The sequence below is a fragment of the Lissotriton vulgaris genome, chromosome 6, assembly GCF_964263255.1.
Source record: "Lissotriton vulgaris chromosome 6, aLisVul1.2, whole genome shotgun sequence".
NCBI lineage: Eukaryota > Metazoa > Chordata > Amphibia > Caudata > Salamandridae > Lissotriton > Lissotriton vulgaris.
Window position 1 is genome coordinate 577760199 of NC_141694.1, and position 18084 is coordinate 577778282.

The following is an 18084-nucleotide window of genomic DNA, read 5'->3' on the forward strand; positions in this document are numbered from 1 at the left end:
AAAAAGTATTAAAAATCAAAGCAGTCTTCACAAAATCTCCCGGCTTTCCGCCTCAGGAGCTTACCAGTTCTCTAGTCGCGCTAGCACATCAGCTCGCCTAAATACCGAGTAAGGGGGCGTGGCCTAAGGGTGGTGGGCGTGGCCGCAGTGCTTCCAGGCAATGGCGTCAGCCGTGCAAAGTTTCCCCTCTCAGCGCGAAGGTCTGTTGCGCTGGAGGTACACTGGGCGAGTGGCAGGTGAGTAACTTAATCCAACATTGCATCAATGACACCCCTGGGTAGGCACAATGTACTTTTTTTTGTGCTAATTATCACACTGTTTCTTCAGTCCAGTGCATCAATTATGCATGATGCAAAATTATAAGTGGAAATGTATGTATTTTGCAGAAATGAACAACATATTGACCATATTGCTGTCGCCTGGGGATGTCACACCCATTTGTAATTTAAGTATGTGTTATTTATTCCCATGCAGCATATATTGTATACATTCAGCACACGCTCAGGCACCTAAATTCTACTTTTATAGTCTTCCGGGAAAGCATGTACCTTTTAAACTAAATTATGCACAATATGGTAGTTAAGTCCTTTTGGGAGCGCATTATTATTTTACTGTGTTTTCTAATTTCGCACTACACCATCAAAGTCACCAGTGTTTAAAACTTAGCCAGAAGCTCTACGAATTCTGGGCCTTGTACTTTTTGTTTCTCTATTATATGTATGGCCTACAAGTGAGAGATGCAACCATGGATTCAGACTTATCCTTGATACCCCATATTAACAATGTCACAAAGAGTGCCTTCTACACAATGAAAACACTTTGTTGCATCTTTCTATACCTTGCAAACCCACATAAACTGCAAGCCATCTTCACTTTCGTAATCTTGAAGCATAACTATACCAACAGCCTATACCTTAGTGCACTAGCATTCATCATTCGCAAAAAAAACATATTCAAAAATTTGCCACAAGACTTCATCTTTTTCTGCAACCAAGAGACCGCTTGACTCGACTCATGCAATCGCTGGCTACCTATAGCTAGAAGGGCGATGTTCAAGGCACTCTGCAAGGTCTACAGATCCTCCCAAGGAAAAGGACTGCTATAGCTACAAGTTACATTTGAGCAATACAAACCAAGTACAACACTGTGCTCTAGGCTTGTCCCACTTATCATCATACCAACTTACCATAAGAAATCGGTAGGAGGCCATGCTTTCTTAGTACAACCCGCCAAGCTCTGGCGCTCACTACCAGCCAGCATTACAAGCACACAGGAGCATAGCACTTCTGAAGATAGTTGAAAACATGGCTATTTCCCAGGTAACTGCACTATCCATACATAAACAACAGAGCCCAGAAAAGAGTAACATCCTCAAACACAATTCCCAGCTTACAACCCGTGAATTGGAAACTTTTCAACTAACAAACTGCTTTCAATTTTGCAGATTAAGACGGGCTGACATGTAGCTCACCGTGGTATTTTATCGTTATGTGCATACATATATACCAGGGATGGCCCACAATGATATTAAAACCATAATTTTCAGCGGTCAGAAGCACATTGTAACTTATACTCTTAAATTCACATAAGACATATCTGCTATAAGGGTTGTCCATTGCCAGCACTGTACAGCCAAATGAACTAACATCACCACATGAACAGACATTGAATGACTGAAGATATTTGTCAGACAATGCTGGACAATTCAGAGTACTTTAATATAGTGCACCACTGCAGGTCTCAAATATCTATACGGTCTGACCGCTTCTTTACATCTCACAAAGGCACTCAGGTATGGGGTGATAATAAAAATGCCCATTCCAAAAAATCTCTCCACTTCTCTCTCCCTCCAAAAATGTCAGCTCAGGACCACAACTATACATAAAATCTCAGATTGGACATCCCAGTGCAATAACCTGCAAAGCAGACTATATCATACGAAATACTATAAAGGGACTTGCAGGGCTGTTCAAAGTGAGCCAGTATACTGAAAATCCTAAAACTGCATATCTGTCACACCTCATCATCCATAAAACTGCTATGTGCTGCATCCCAAAACACAATAAAGGAACACCAGTGGTCATTAAGCATGATATGGAAACGCTTCCCGCATACGACAAAAACAAAACACAATATCCTTCAAACCACACAACCAACGCGGACTAGCATGCCATTCATGTAGGTGAACACTTTAGCACCTCACATAGGGGTAGTAAGCACTATATAAATTCTGCGATAAAAACAATACAATACATACCAATTAAAATAGATGGTGCGTTCCCTAAATAGTAAAGTTCCCTCACTACATACACCTAACAACAATACAACCAAACACATACACAAAATGAGTACGAACTACACCCACACTACTAATGAACCTATTCAACAGAGAACAGACTTCAGTCTGTGACAGAATCCTGGGCCAGGACAAACAGGTACCCAGGTCCTGTGTCAGCTCCCCCTGACGCTTTCTGCTCATGTCATGCCCCTGACTGATGACCTTCATCCGTAAGGAGGTGCTCGGCCAATATTTCTGTGATTGCTTCTTTGCATCTCAGCTCCTTCATCACTGCATTTTTGTACTTGTATTGTTCCCCACTGTACTTTACTTTCCCTGTATTAAAAAGCCCTGTGCACCGCTCCTTTTTCCCATAGATTTCACTGCCTCCCATCTCCCAGCGCCCCTCCTACCCCCAGGACCTACTTACCGAAGGCCGCAGCGTGACCCCATTGAGCAGGTCCTGTGCCAGCTCTCCCTGGAGACTTTGGCCTGTGACCTGCCCCTAACTGCTGACCTTCGGTGGTCAAAAATGATTCAGAAAAGGGGGTGGTGATGAACAGAATGTCTGAATTAAGCAGACCACTCTTACCCAGTCCAAAGATCAGGGCTTGATCCATCACCGTTCTTTAGCTCACTGCACCATCCCAGCTCAGAACTTGGCTATATGCAAATTAGTCTGACCCTGGCCCAGTGCATCATGGGAACAGGGCAGACCAAACTACCAAGCCAATTCTTATACTGGGAAGGAAACAAGCTTCCGGGGACCGGTTTCTGGCATTTCAGACGTCTTCGGCCCGGCTTGCTTGAATCCTGATGGTGCAATGAGCAAGGGACTCACATCTGAGTATACCCTTCCAGAAGGCTGAAATGCCAGAAACCGGTCCCCGGTAGCTTGTCTCCTTTCTGGTGAAGAATTGGCTTGGTAGTTTAGTCTGCCCTGTTCCCATGATGCACTGGGCCAGGGACAGACTGATTTGCATATAGCCAGGTTCTGAGCTGGGATGGTGCAGTGAGATAAATAACGGTGATGGATCAAGCCCTGATCTTTGGACTGGGTAAGAGTGGTCTGCTTAATTCAGACACTCTGTTCATCACCACCCCCTTTTCTGAATCGTTTTTGGCCACTATAGGTGTGGCATGGTATACTCAGACATGAGTCCCTTTCTCACTGCACCATCAGGATTCAAGCAAGCCGGGCCGAAGAAGGCTGAAATGCCAGAAACCGGTCCCCGGTAGCTTGTCTCCTTTCTGGTGAAGAATTGGCTTGGTAGTTTAGTCTGCCCTGTTCCCATGATGCACTGGGCCAGGGACAGACTGATTTGCATATAGCCAGGTTCTGAGCTGGGATGGTGCAGTGAGATAAATAACGGTGATGGATCAAGCCCTGATCTTTGGACTGGGTAAGAGTGGTCTGCTTAATTCAGACACTCTGTTCATCACCACCCCCTTTTCTGAATCGACCTTCGGTGGTAAACAGGTGCTCTGCCCATTTTTCTGTGTTTAATGCCCGTTGGCACCTGAGCTAATCGCCACTGTTTTTGTATTTGAATTTTTGCCCACTTTACTTTAATGTTATTAGCTAGCAACTCCTATTTCCTGCCAATTTTACCACCTCCTGCCTCCCACCTCCCAGAGTCCCTCTCACCCCCAGGACCTACGTAATGGAGGCTGCAGTGTGGGTGTGCACAGCGGGCGTGCTGCGGGCATGCCAAAGTGGGCCAGAGGCAAGCCCATCTGTGCCCGTCTGTACCTGAACTACGCCTAGCACCAGGATCCTTGGCTCACCCAAAATCCACCGGTACACCTCCACCCAGCTATGGTCCCTCACCACCAGGAGCTAGCACAACAACTGCTGCATTGCCTCACCACAATCAACAAAAGGGTCATTCACATGCCACCACTGCTGCTTCACCTGCAACGTCATAGCCCCATGACTCCCACACAGCCAACAACCGCCCTGAGACACAGCTCCACTGCATGCTGTTCAATGATCGGTCCCTCTGCAAGCAAGCCATGGAAATCTGAGACACCATTATCACACTCACCCCCAATATAATGATCATCACACAGACCCGGCTCACCTCCTCATCGGTGCTGCTACACTCCATGGCTACAAGATGCTTCACTGCGATTGCCCTGGCAAGCACGGTGGAGGCAACAAGGATACGCTCTAAAGAAGAAATCTCACCAATCAAGAACACCTCAACTTTCTGATCAGAATGGACGTGAAGACAACCATCAGAGAAACACTTTCCTTCAGATCCCTGGGCCCCCGCACTAGCTTCTGCAACCCTATCTCTGACTTCATCACCCACCAGCTATCGACTCCATCCACTAGATCTTCCTGGGAGACCTGAACTTCCACCTCAATGACAATAACAACACCAACTCAGGCCTTGGTAATTAGTCATCTCGACTATTGTGATTCCCTTCTGGCGTCCGCAAATGAGTCTGTACTGAATAGGCTGCAGGTGGTTCAGAACACTGCAGCCCATTTAATTCTTAATATGTCCCCCAGAACAGCCTCTCTTCCTCCCTTGCGATGCCTTAACTGGTTACCTATCTGCCAAAGAATTAAGTACAAGATCTGCTGTCTTGTACTTAAAGCACTCAATGGCAGAGGTCCAAGTTACCTTACTGAAAAACGTATTTCATATCAGACGTGTAGACATTTACGCTCAGGGGAGAAAGCTTTTCTTGTTACCTCCCCCGTTGTAGGAAACTCTGCACGGGCGGCAAAGCTTTTTCTGACACCGCTCCACGTTACTGGAACTTATTACCTATTCACTGATTTTCATGGATTGGCATATCGACTCCTCTAGCGCAGAGATAGCCCTTACTGGGTGATTCCGGCACTTTAGAAATTCCTTCATTCATTCATTCAACTCCATCAACCTCCTGGAGAGCATAAGCAACATCAGCCTCGTGCAGTGGGTCACCAGCCCCACACACAGTGCAGGACGCACACTTGAACCCATCTTTTCAGCCAGAGACAGAATCAAGTTCTCACCTTGTGACCAAGGATACCTTCACAGACCATAGCATCACCCACTTCACCTTCCCAGGATCACTGGAACCTAGTACCTTACCCTCCAACCCACCTCGCCAAAGTTAGAGCAGAATCACAGAGTCCCGCTGGATCTCCTGCTGGATCACCAGGCCTGACCCCGCCAACACCCTAGAACTCGACGTCCAGAATTTATCTAACTGGATCTCCACAACATCTACACTGTTGTCCCCATGAGGAAGGTCACCACTACAGACCCAGCAAGCACTACAAACCCAGCTGACCCAGCTGACCCCAGGACACCCCAACGCCGTACGGCGCACCAGCTGTAGCCACGTCTCTGCCGCAGCGCCACAGGTCCATCCCTGACCTCGGTGCCCCCTCGCTGCTGCTCGTTCTTTTCTCCCGCTGTTGCCCTCCTGAGCCTTCGTTTATTGGATTGTATTGTATTTACTGTATTAGTGTTTTTCCTTCTGTCAGTAGGTTTTTGTTGCGCTTTCTCTCGTTACTGTACCCCTGGTGTGACCCCCCCTCCCGCTTCCCGCCGCTGCTCCCTCACAGCCCCACCCCCTTTTCTTTCTGTTTCCCCATTGGCCGCCCACTCCCGCCTCCCAGCTGCTCCTCCCTCCCACTTCGCCCTAAATGGAGCCAGTGCGTACGCGCAGCGTTCACGTGCAGCGGGCACGCCGATTGTGCGCCGAAGGCGCCCCAAAGGCAAGACTGTCTACGCCTGTCCGCGGCTGGACCGCGCCCAGCGCCAGGACCCCTGGTCCTCACCGATGCCAGCGCACCCGACGGTCCTACGACACCGCCACCCTCCACGCACTCAACGCCGTCCGATACGCCGCCCGCTACCAAGCCACCCCGAGGCCCACACACGGACCCTTCACCTGCCAAGCCTGCTGATTCACCTGCCTCAGGAACTGCACCGCATCCGCCAAGCCGATCACCAGCAACAACCACCTCAAGTGCATCCTGCTCAACACCCGCTCCGTCCACAGGCACGCCGTGGAACTCTGGAACCTCCTCGACACAACCTCACCAGATGTCGCCTTCCTCACGGACACCTGGATGAACGCCTCCTCAGCCCCCTGACATCGCCATAGCATCCCGGACGGCTACAAAATCACCCGGAGGGATCGCGTCAACCAAACTGGAGGAGGCATCGCCATCGTCCACAGAAACACCATCCGCATCACGACCAACTCCGACGGCACCCTCACGGCTGCCGAACACCTTCACTTCCAGATCCACACCAACCCCAAGACCACCCACAGAGGCACTCTCATCTACAGACCCCCGGGACCATGCACACAATTCAGCGAAGCCCTCGCAGACTTCGTCAGTCCGCACGCCCTCACCTCCTCTGACTACATCCTCCTAGGGGACCTCAACTTCCATCTGGAGAATGACAAGGACTGCAACACCACCGCCCTGCTGGACAACCTCACCAACCTTGGACTCAAGCAACTGGTGAACACCCCCACCCACTACGCCAGCCAAATGCTTGACCCTGTCTTCTCCTCCAGCAAGCACATCTCCTTCAGCCCCTCCACCGAACTCGCACCACTGAGGAACCCCCCCAGCAGACCCGGCAGCAGGAAAGCCTTGTGGTTTACCACCAACCTCAAAAACTCCAAGAAAACCTGCCACACCCTCGAGAAAGTCTGGCACCACGACCAGACAACAGAACACATGACCGCCCTCAAGAACGCCACCCGCAAACACCACCAGCTGATCCGCTTGCTGTTGTGGGTGTTGAACAACAACACCCACAACAGCAAGGAGCTCTTCAGCATCGTCAAAGAGCTCTCAAATCGCAGCGCCTGCAACATCGACATCTCTCCCTCGCAAGGCCTCTGCGACACTCTCGCCTCGTTCTTCCACCGCAAGATCACCGACATTCACAACAGCTTCGGCGCACAAACTACGCACCCAACTGCCGAATCAGCACCCCCAACCACCACCCTCTGCACCTGGACCCCTGTCAGCACCGAAGACACCACCCACAAGATGAACACCATCCACTCCGGCTCCCCCACCAACCCCTGCCCACACCACATCTTCAACAAAGCCGACTCCATCATCACACCCCAACTCTGGAACATCATCAACAGCTCCTTCGCATCTGCCACCTTCACGGAGAGCTGGAAACATGCCGAGCTGAGCGCTCTCCTCAAGAAACACACTGCGGACCCCATGGACCTGAAGAACTTTCGCCCCATCTCGCTCCTCCCCTTTCCAGCCAAAGTCATCGAGAAGACCGTCAACAGACAACTCTCCGCCTTCCTCGAGACCAACGGATCCCTCAACCCCTCACAGTCTGGTTTCTGAGCAAACCACAGCACCGAGACCGCCCTCATCGCAGCCACCGATGACATCAGGTCCCTGCTCGACAACGGGGAAACGGCTGCTCTCATCCTCCTGGACCTCTCAGCAGCCTTCGACACCGTCTGCCACCGCACCCTGATACAGCGCCTCAGCAACACCGGAATCCAAGGAGCGGCCCTGGAGTGGCTCATCTCATTCCTTGCCGGAAGAACTCAGAGAGTCCGCTTCCCCCCATTCCGATCCGCGGCCACCGAAGTCATCTGCCGTGTCCCGCAAGGATCCTCACTCAGCCCCACCCTCTTCAACGTCTACATGAGCCTTCTCACAGCCATCGCCCGCCAACACAACCTCAACATCATCTCCTACGCCATGGAACACCCAGCTGATCCTCTCCCTCACCAACGACCCCGCCACCGCCAAAGCCAACCTCCAGGAAGGAATGAGAGACGTCGCAGAATGGATGAAGATCAGCCGTCTGAAACTGAACTCAGACAAGACGGAAGTCCTCATCCTCGGACCATCTCCCTCCACGTGGGACGACTCCTGGTGGCCCCCTGCCCTGGGCAATGCACCCATACCAACGGACCACGCACGCAACCTGGGCTTCATCCTGGACTCCTCCCTCACGATGACCAAGTAAGTGAACGCAGTCTCATCATCCTGCTTCAACCCCCTGCGCATGCTCCGAAAGATCTTCCGATGGATCCCCACAGAAACCAGGAAGACGGTCACCCAGGCCCTCGTCACCAGCCGTCTGGACTACGGGAACACCCTCTACGCTGGAACCACAGCCAAACTCCAGAAAAGACTCCAGCGCATTCAGAATGCCTCAGCACGACTCATCCTGGACATCCCTCGCCGCAGCCACATCTCTGCCCACCTGAAAGACCTACACTGGCTCCCCGTCAACAAGAGGATCACGTTCAGACTCCTCACCCACGCACACAAGGCTCTCCACGACATGGGCTCGAAGTACCTCCACAACCGCCTCACTTCCTACACACCCACCCGCCAGCTCCAATCTGCCAGCCTCGCCTCCGTCCCACGAATTCGGAAATCCACAGTCGGAGGAAGATCATTCTCCTACCTGGCAGCCAAGACTTGGAACTCCCCCCCCCCCCCCGCAGCACCTTGAGACCCTTACAGGTGAGTAGCGCACCATACACATTCTTGTGATTCAAACGTCAATGCAAGCGACTGGAGAGGCATTGGTGCTCTAGCAATTACCACCACTGCCCAAGGGGGGCCAAGAGAGACATCCTCACCAACTCTATTGGGGTGAGCGTAAACCATGTCAATGAACTATACAGCATCTTCAGAGAGTTTGCCTACCAAGCTGCCACTAAAAACACGAGCAACCCATCCCAGGCCCTCTGCCACACTCTTGCAGACCACTTCCACAACAAGATGTCAGTCCTTTAGCAATTTTGACTCTCAACCAACCAACCTAAACCACCTCCTAACACCCACACAATGCAGCCAACAGGCAACCGCTCGCCAACTTGAAATAGCCCATGCCCCAGGACACCACATCCATCATGAACTCGATCCACTTCCGATCACCAATGGATCCCTGTCCCCATCACATCTACAACTTAGAAAGGAAATAAATCAGCAGCACCAATAACAGACATCCTCAACTCTTCCATCACCACTGCTGCTGTTCCTGACGCATGGAAGCACACTGAGGTCAAACCGCACCTGAAGAAACCCTCTGCTGACCCCAACGAACTCAAGAATTATCACCGTATTTTGCTGATCCCCTTCCCCACCAAGGTCCTGGAGAAAACCATCAACTAGCAGCTCACAGAGTACCTGGAAGATAACAACCTGCTTGATGCCTCCCAATCCGGCTTCTGATCCAATCATAGCACAAGACTGCCCTGATCACCACAACAGATGACATTAGATGCCTTCTCAACCAAAGGGAGACGGCAACTTTGATCCTTCTCGATCTCTCAGCAGCTTTCAACACTGTATACCAATACACTTGCATCGCCAGACTCCACAGCATTGGCATCAGGGGTAAGGCACTAAAGTGGATCTCCTCCTTCCTCACTAGATGAACACAAAATATCTATCTATCACCCTTCACATCCTAACCCAAAAGCTTTTCTGCTGAGTCCCCCAGGGCTCCTCCCTAAGCCCCACCCTCTTAAACACCTACATCATGCGGTAGCCACCATCATCTGCACCACGGACTAAATATTATCTTGTATGCCAATGACACTCAGATCATTCTGTCCCTCACAGACTACCCTGTCACCACCAGATCCAACTTCCAGAACAGCATGTCTAATGCCACCAACTGGATGAGGTCCAACTGCCTGAAGCTGAACATGGACAAAAGGGAGGTACTCATCTTCGGAAACAACACCTCACCATAGGACAACACCTGGTGGCCCCCCTAGGCTTGGCTCAATGCTGACCTCCTCTCACACCACGCACACAATATCAACATCATCCTGGACAGCCAACTTACTATTAGGCAACAGATAAATACCGTATCCTCTTCCTGCTTCCATACCCTCTGCATGCTGTGCAAGATCTTCTGATGGATCCCCATCTCCAACCTAAAAAATGGTCACTCAAGCCCTCGTCTCTAGTTGGCTTGACTATGGCAATGCACTCTATGCCAAAACCACCAAACAGCTCCCCAAAAGCCTCCAGACCATCGAAAACACCTCAACCAGACTCACTCTCAATCTCCCCAACAGAACTAGCACCACACCTCACCTAAAAACACTCCACTGGCTTCCCATCCACGAGAGATGCCACTTCAAGCTGCTGACTTACGCCTACAAAGCTCACCACAATATCGGACCCACCTACATCAACCACTGACTGACGTTCCACCAACCCACCAGAGAGCTTCCCTCTGCCTCCCTTGCCCTCGTACATATCCCCTACATGTGTTCAAGCTGCAGTGGATGTTGTTCCTTTTCCTACCTCGCCGCCAAGCCCTGGATTGAACTCCCCTTCCACCCGCGAACCCAGTCATTTACTGACTTCAGAAAGGGGCTTAAGACCTGGCTCTTTAAATAAGTCATCAGAACCTCATCACCTGCATACCCCTCTGGGTGATAAGCCGTGCTTTACAAGTACTGCCTGATTGATTGATTGACATACTGTGAAGCCATGCTAATGGCAATAAAGGCAACACAAACCACTACTAACAAAATTACATAACAAGTGGTTTAAATAAACTTGACAGTGATGCTTGTGAATACTCCTCAATGTTTTCTTCTCATCTCTAAGTATTGCAATTTTTGTTACTGGCATCCTTAGAATGAAAATAGCAATTACTTTAAATCAGAGATTTGAATTGAATTGAATTGAATTGAATGTAGTCTTGTAAAGCGCAGATTTAGCCCATGGGCATCAAGGCGAGTGCGGAGCAACCGGACTTCCTTTCCCCTTCCTCTTTGTTGAACATGCTGCCACTTCTTTAAAAAACTGTGACACAATAAAAAGTGAAATACAAAACAACATCCATCTTCTGAAAACCATTGAAGTTTTGCAGGTGCTTGAAAGACCACTAGAACCCCAACCTCATGGAAGACTTGAATGAGCTAATGAAAAAACCACCAATGTCCCACGGTGGCTCTACAAAATATTTGGGTCATATCTGTCACGAATAATCTCCTCCAGATTAAACATGTTTATTAAGGACTACAAATATGAGTCTTTGTTATGTTACTCTAGCAGATTTTTTAACCCCTTCACTGCTAGGCCTTCCCCCTCCCCCGTGCTAAGCCTTTTTTGGGCTATTTGAGGTAGTACGAGCTTAAGCCCCTGTAACTTTTTGACCCATAAGGTATCCACACTAAATTTGTGTCCTTTTCTTCCAATATCATGGGGATTCTAAAGGTACCCAGGGTTTGTGGATTCCTCTGGAGCGGTCCCAGAAATTAGCCAAAATACCGCAAAATTTTGTTTTTTTGGGGGTGAAATGGAAAAAAGGCCAGCAAATAAAAGCGTCTGGGTTTTTCCCTGAATATGGTATCAAAAAAAAGTTTGTGGAGATGAAATCAACATTTTACCAACTTTTAGGAAATTACAGACGTTTGTGAGAAAACTAACATTTTTTGCACACTTTTGGTATTTTTAGGGACATAGCCTATTTTTGATATTTGTTGTGCTTTCAGCCACCTTCCAGTTAATGGTAGACATGAGTACGAAAGCAATAATGGGTCCTGGAAAGCTATACGTTTTAGAAAAGTAGGCAAAATTCTTAATACAGCAAGGGGTCATTTGTGTAGATCCATCAAGGTTTCTTTATAGAAACTAACAGTTTAATATAGGAAAAATTGAAAATTGGTTGAAAAAGACAGCCTTTTGTGTCAATGTTTTCACCTGTAACTTCTTCAAATTATTACAGCTCTTTGAAAACAATATACCATTATATCCGCTGGACTTTACTGATTGTGGGGATACATAGGACTTGTAGGTTCTCCAAGAACCAGATCAACCCAGAGTCAAAAACTGAGCAGCAATTTGCAATGGCTTTTTATGATGTACTGGGTATATAGCAGTTATTGTGGGAAAATGTATACATGGAAAAATCGGTACGAAAGACACCTATGTATTTCTGAAAGGGGAACAAAATATAGAGTTTAGAAACAGTAGATATTTGCACATTTCCGAAATTGGGAATACTCATACTAGCATGAGAATTATCGGTCATTTTTCAAAATGACTTCTTTTTTACCCAATGTTTTTCATTTGGAAGGCAGAAATGCATCGAAAGTCAATAGGTAATAACAGTTGCTTTACAAATATGAATTACCCTAAGTCTCCCGATAAAAATGGTACCTCACTTGTGTGGGTAGACATAGTAACCACGACAGGAAAGGTACAAAACGCAACGTGGACACACCCCAATTTTACAGTGAAAAATGACCCTTTTTTGGCAAAGTGCCTAGCTGTATTTTTTAACCCTAGCTTTGCCGGCACCTAGGGAAACCTAGCAAAACTATACATTTTTGAAAACTAGACATCCAGGGGAATTCAGAATATGTTGACGTGACTGGTTCTCACCAGGTTCTGTTACCCAGAATCCCTTGCAAACCTAAACAATTGTCAAAACAAACACATATTCCCCACATTTCTGTGATGAAAAGTTCTGGAATCTGCATGGATCCACAAATTTCCACCTACCCCACGTTCACCAACGTCTTACAAGAAAAATGGTACCTCACATGTGTGGGTTGGCCTAGTGCCTCTGACAGGAAATGGCGCAAAACGCAACGTGGACACACTTCAATTTCACTCTGAAAAATTACCCTTTTTTGCCAAAGTGCCTAGCTGTAGTTTTTGAATGATAGCTCTGCCGGCACCCAGGGAAACCCAGCAAACCTATACATTTTTTAAATCTAGACACGCAGGGAAATCCAGGATGGGGTGACATGACTGCCTCCCACCAGGTTCTGTTACCCAGAAATCCTTGCAAATGTAACAAATTGTCAAAAAACCCACAATTTCCCCACATTTTTGTGGTGAAAAGTTCTGGAATCTGCATGGATCCACTAATTTCCACCAACCCCGCATTTCCCAAAGTCTTCCGAGAAAAATGGTACCTCACTTGTGTGGGTCGGCCTAGTGCCTGCGGCAGGAAACAGCGCAAAACGCAACGTGGAATCGCCTCAATTTCGCTGTGAAAAATGATTTTTTTGGCTAAGTGCCTAGCTGTAGTTTGTGAACCATAGCTCTTCCGGTACCTAGGGAAACCTAGCAAACCTATACATTTTTTTTAAACCAGACACCCTGGGAAATCCAGAATGGGGTGACTTGACTGCCTCCCACCAGGTTCTGTTACCCAGAAACCCTTGCAAGCCTAGAACATTGTCTCCAAAAAACACATATTCCCCATATTTCTGTGGTGGAAAGTTCTGGAATCTGCGTGGATCCACACATTTTGACCCACCCCGCATTCCCCAAAGTCTTCCAAGAATAATGGTACCTCACTTGTGTGGGTCGGCCTAGTGCCCGTGACAGGAAACTGCGCAAAATGCAACGTGGACACACCTCAACTTTGCATTGACAAATGACTCTTTTTTGGCAAAGTGCCTAGCTGTAGTTTTTTAACCCTAGCTCTGCCGGCACCTAGGTAAACCTAGCAAACCTATACATTTTTGAAAACTAGACATCCAGGGTAATTCAGGATGGAGTGACTTGACTGCCTCTCACCTGGTTCTGTTACCCAGAATCCCTTTCAAACCTAAATAATTGTCATAAAAAAACTAATTTTCTCTCCTTTTTTTGTGCTGGAAAGTTCTGGAATCTGCTTGGATCCAAAAATTTCCACCCACCCCACGTTCATAAAAACTTCAGAGAAAAATGGTACCTCACTTGTGTGGGTCCGCCTAGTGCCCGCGAAAGGAAATGGCGCAAAACGCAACGTGGACACACCTCAATTTCGCAGTGAAAAATGACCCTCGGCACTTAGGGAAACCTAGCAAACCTATACATTTTTGAAAACTAAACACCCAGATTAATCCAGGATGGGGGGACTTGACTGCCTCCCACCAGGTTCTGTTACCTAGAATCCCTTGCAAACCTAAAACATTGTCAAAAAAATCAAATTTTCCCCACATTTCTGTGGTGGAAAGTTCTGGAATCTGCATGGATCCACAAATTTCCACCCTCCCTGTGTTCCCTAAAGTCTGTTGAGAAACAGACACATGTCGGACACCAAGTCCAGTCCAGCATGAGGAAGATGGTGGTACTCACTGAGAACAAACAAAGTGAGCTCTGATAACACAAGTGCAAAGGGTCGAATATGAGATTCACACCGTGTGTGTGGGAACTTTGTGAAGGATGAAACAGGCGCCGGGGGATTAAAGAGGAACCAAAGGATAAAATGGTGGTACTCACTGAGAACAAACAAAGTGAGCTCTGATAACACAGGCAGTTGGATTTCTATTTGGTTGTGCTCTTTGAGAAACTAGAAAAGGAAGTGAAAAATACTGACTGCCATGTTCAAGGGTATCAGATGGTATTGTGACCCTGTGGTAATAAATGTACCAGCATACCCGAGTCTCTCTAAAATTTGTTGTCTCACTATTCCTGTAAACTAGTAGACCATAGGTCTCACTAGTTGACGAAATCCAGACGCACTTCCTTGGATATAAGACTGTGAATGAATACTTTACCTCACTTGTGTGGGTCGGCCTAGTGCCCGCGACAGGAAACGGCACAAAACGTAATGTGGACACACCTCAATTTAGCAGTGAAAAATGACCCTTTTTTGGCAAAGGGCCTAGCTGTAGTTTTTGAACCATAGTTCTGCAGGCACCTAGAAAAACCTAGCAAACCTATATGTTTTTGAAAACTAGATACCCAGGGTAATCCAGGATGGGATGACTTGACAGGATCCCACTAGGTTCTGTTACCCAGAATCCCTTGCAAACCTAAAAAATTGTGAGTGGATGAGCGTTTGTTTTTAGTAACTCTCTTAAGTTTTTCGAGCGTGTTTGTGCAAAGATAGGGGTCCCTATAAATAAGTTGACAAAGTCTGAGTCATTAGCTATGATGTCCCATCGTTGTCGAATGATTTCTTTGCTCTTGACTGCCTGTTTGGATTGTTTCAGAATGGATACCATGCGTTCATTAGGTGGTTTCTGTGTTTTGTGGAGCAAAGTTGCTCTGTCCAATAGTGCTACCTTGTTCAGTGCACAGTCTAATACTTCATCCGGATATCCACGTTGTTTGTATTGGTCAATTTGATCTTTGATTAGGTTGTCACAATGTTGTTGATCCGAGGAGATTCTTTTAATCCATATCAGTTGTGATGTGGGTAAGTGATCTTTCAATGTTTTTGGATGAGCACTGGTATAGTGCAAGGCATTGTTGACGTCTGTCGGTTTGCGGAACATGGTAGTCGCAATCCCTTGGGATGATTTATAAATTTCAATGTCCAAAAATTTTATCCGTTCCCTCTGTATATTGTGAGTGAATTTTATCCTCTGGTTCTTTGAGTTGATCTCCAATATACCTTCTTCCAGTTCAGCTCTGCTCCCGTTCCAAATAATGAGAATATCATCTATGAATCTTAAAAACAGGAGTGTGTGCGCACTCCATTTTGGGTTCTTCAGTATGTGTTCTTCCTTAAAATGGGCCATAAAGGTATTTGCATACAAGGGTGCTCCTCGGAAACTCATTGATGTCCCTGTTCTTTGCAAAAAGTACTGATTTTTCCACAAAAAGTAACTATGATACAGAGAGAAGTGTAACAGTTCTAGTAGTAGCACTCCTAAATCCTGATCCACTTCTGAGTTCAACAGTCTCTACTCCATGGCTTCCATCCCATCCATGTGGGAAATAGATGTGTATAATGCTACTATATCAATGGTACACAAGAGGGTCTCTGCACTAACTGAATGACTAATGGCTGATAGTTTGGGAAGACAGTCAGTGGTGTCCTTAATGTACGTTATCCAGGATTTTACCAGAGGTTGCATGTGATGATCAATGAAACATCCTACTGGTTCATGAATCGATCCTCATCCTGCCACGATGGGACGAAAAGGTGGATTAGTGGGGTCTTTATGGATCTTTGGTAACATGTATATATGAGGTGTCTGTGGAGTAGTCGATGATAAGTATTTCCTGGTGTTGGCGTTGATGAGTCCTTTTTCTTCAGCTCTCAGTGTGATGTCTTCCAAAAGTTTGCAGAATTGATCGATGGGATAACTATCCAAACGAATGTATGTATCCGTGTCATTGACATGCTCCTCAACTTTCTGATCATAAAAAGTGGTGTTCATCATTACAAGGGCACCTCCCTTGTCTACCGGTTGGAAGGTGATTTCTGTGTCTTGTCCTAAATCATTCAAGATCCTCATTTCTTTCTTGGATAGATTTGTTTGTTTCGATTTTTCATAAACTATTTTCTCCAAATCCTTTTTGACTAGTATTTCAAAATTATCCAGTGTTTTATGCGAAATAGGGGACATAACTTTGCTCTTGGGCTTGAAAAGTTCAGGTGTTGATGTTGCCCCTTGTTGTTGATTGTGGAGAAGAACCACTTCAAACGTAACTTTCTCAAGAATCTGAACAATGCTATCTCCGTTTCTAGTCCATTAGAGACGTATGTTGGAACGATGTGCATTTGTTCAGTACATTGGTTTCTTCGGTTGTAAAAGTTCTCGTGGAAATATTCACTACTAAGTTACCCGTTTGACTATCCCTTGGGGTCTGCCACTTTCTGTTGTTTTTTTTGTGCTTTTTTCCCCTCCTGATTTGTTTCTTTTTTGTTCCATGGGTTTGTCTGGTGGGAGGTTCGATGAATGGCCTTCCGCTAAAAAAGACGGCTTCTCAGTTCTTGATGTGCCTTGTCCAGGGATTGAACCACTTGCTTGTGAGCCATTAGACAGTGCTGGAGGTCTTTGTAGTGTTAGGTTTTCGTCTGGTACTATGCTTTCTTCAGAAGATGTTTGTCTCGGATTTTTTGTGGAGAATCTTTTTCGAGTATAGATTTCTGCCCACGTATAAACCTCATCCAACTTGTAGTCTATCGTGTCCCTGCGGAATTTTCTAATCTTGCGGTCATGTACTTCTTTTGCGTGGATATCGAGCTTAATCAGGATGTCCTCCAAAATCTTTCCCCAATCTTCCTCTGGTATATTAGTGGAAAGTTCCTCTGTGAGTTTAAAGATGTCCTCTTTTAGATCCTCGAGAATGAGAGATAACTCTTCTATGATAAGCAATATTAGGTCTAAAGAACACTTATTTAAAATCGCATACCACTTACTCATGAATGCTTTGTTGAATTTAAAGAGCATCGGTTTCAATGCTATGTGTAGTCCTCGTGGTATTCTTTTAACTTTGTGGTATTAAATTAGAGTTGTCGCATGAAGGCGTTGGTTAACCTCTCTGCGCATTGTGTATTCAAGTTGTCTCAGCATCTGTGTGGTAGTGCCAGCCGAGGTGCTAAAAGTCTGTACTTCTTTGATTAGTGAGAAAATGGAAGCTGTTTCTCCATACTGTAAGGTTTCGTTTCTGCTTCATTTAATGTCAGATCGGCTATGTCTTTGAATGATGCCATGGTGTAAATAAAGTTGGATGGGTGCTAGTTTACTGTGGGACCTAGTATAACTGCTCTGAAAATGTGAAAACCGCACTCCAATTTAATCAGCAAGTTCTAAAATCTGTAACCAATTTTATACTGTGAGGGAGTGCCCTGCTGAGGGTTGTGCCCACAACCCAATTTGTCAAACTGCTCTGTCAAGACCTGGATACATCCAAGTCTGGAGGGTACTCAACCTATGTCCCTAGGATTTCTGTTTAAACTTATCTAGTTTATGCAATGTTCAATCAAAAGGTACTTCTCCTGTTATATTCAAATAAACGCCAAAAATCCAAGAAATTTGTGTTCATATATTCTGAACATATTTATTCACTACAAATTTACTCATTAACATTCAAAACATGTCTAAAAGATCAAAACAAATGAAATTATATA